Genomic DNA, 1,958 nt, shown 5'->3' on the forward strand with positions numbered 1-1,958 from the left:
AGAGAGAGAGAGAGAGAGAGAGAGAGAGAGAGACGTGTGAATGTGTGTGTGAGAGGTTTCATAAATATTAAACTGTCTTTAGAAAATAACCTAAAGAAATCCATCTTTTTTTTCCACCATGTCCTTTTCCGCTATGCACGACTGATCCGTGGTCAAGAGATGCATGTGCGTGCATCTATTCTCACTGTGAAGTTCTGAGGTTGAGACTTTCTCTAAGAAGAATGCCCTACAGGGCGATAGGAATTGTGAGGTTTTGTACCATTTAACTTTACTGGAAATTGTGAACTAAAATGGTTGGAGGTGGGGGATGGATGAGCATATCATGATAAGACTAGTGTTTATAGAAAATTGAAAAGCTGTGCATTGATTGTGAACAGTTTAAAGTCTGGATTTTATATAATGTACTCCAGTTACATAGTGTATATTGAGCATCCAAATATCATAGTTCCTAAGTGGCTAGTGTAGCTGCTAAACTGCTGGCTCACCCGCCCAGTGCAGCTTGGAATCTGCAACTGTATTCATCTTTGTTTCTCCCTTATTGGTGCATCTATCATCTGGCCAGTGCTAACGAAATTATTATAGCCCTTTGAACCTGAGTGTTTAGTAAATACTACACTTTAAAAATACCCACTGTACACCACAGAGAGCATGTTTTATAAAATGAATCATTGTTTTTTTCACTTAGTTGGTGTATGGGGGACTTTTTCCCCCAGCTAACTACAAACAAGTTAACATATTTTAGTAGCTACAACTAAAATACCGAGTTTCTCTTAAAGGAGAGCCACTTTTCTTTAAAAAAAAAATCAGTGCTTAATTTTTCTTACAAAATAAATGAGCATACTACCTGCTCCAACATAATATGAAAAGGAAAACAAACAGGTTTTGGTTTGTAAAAAACCCTAAAATGTGTTTTCTTTTAGAAACCCCTGTATTTAGAAACCCAGCACTAGATGTACTTGTCTGACTATGCTGTATTGGAATTATTAAGCACAAGATCTGGGTTTCTTGAGGAAGTGCATGCCTCTTCTCAGACTGAGTTTTCTGTGGCGATGATGGTTACTTTTCTGTCACTCCTATGTGTGAAAATTTAATCAGCTACACTTCTCTTTTTAGAAATACTCAAAAATAAAGTGTATTTTAAAATAATAACGTGCAAAAAAAATGTTTATCATGTTTAAAAGCCTAAAGCACAGTTTCAACATGACTGATGGAAAAATAAAAATCGTTTCATAAAGACTCTTGACAACTCTCCCCAAGTCTTATCCTATTTGCAACAAAGACAGTATTTAAATGTTTCTTCTGCTTATTAAAGCGATCATTTAAACCAGGATGCCATGTATGTCGGAACTCTAAACTTTCTTCCTAGATTGTTTTTATTTTTGTGAGTCCATGTAAACTTAAATAATGTTAATGCCTGGTGGAAGAAAATCATCTTATTCATTAGCTTAAAAACATAGTTAATTTAGATCACAAGAAAAGAGGGATGAGTTGACCTGACCCAATGACCCAATGACCCAATGACCCCATATCCTAAAAGAGGAAGATGAAAGTTTAGAGACAAAAGTCAGGGCAGTTTGAGCTCTAGGCTCCTGGTGCTATGCTGCTGGTTTCTCCACTACTCTGGTGCCAACTTCAAAGCTGAAAACCTAGACGTGGTGGGATTCCAGTAGACCAGATGTGAGACATGGCATTACCCTGCTTCTTCTAAATCTGAAGCAGTGCTTCTCTTGGAGCAAACATAGTAATGAAGCCTTACTTCTTTTTATTATTATTCCCCCCTTAAATTAAAGGTGAACGTCGCCATCTAGTGCCCTTAGAAAATTTTGCTCAAAAAAAAAAAAAACGATCTTAATCACAGTGAAGTTGATGTTGTCTCCTTAAATGCCTATAGCAGTGTCATCATGCTCCATGGTCAAGAGAAACAGAAAGTGTGAAGAACATCATTGTTAAAGGGGAAA

The sequence above is a fragment of the Mastomys coucha genome, unplaced genomic scaffold (genome assembly GCF_008632895.1).
Source record: "Mastomys coucha isolate ucsf_1 unplaced genomic scaffold, UCSF_Mcou_1 pScaffold21, whole genome shotgun sequence".
NCBI classification, from domain to species: Eukaryota; Metazoa; Chordata; class Mammalia; order Rodentia; family Muridae; genus Mastomys; species Mastomys coucha.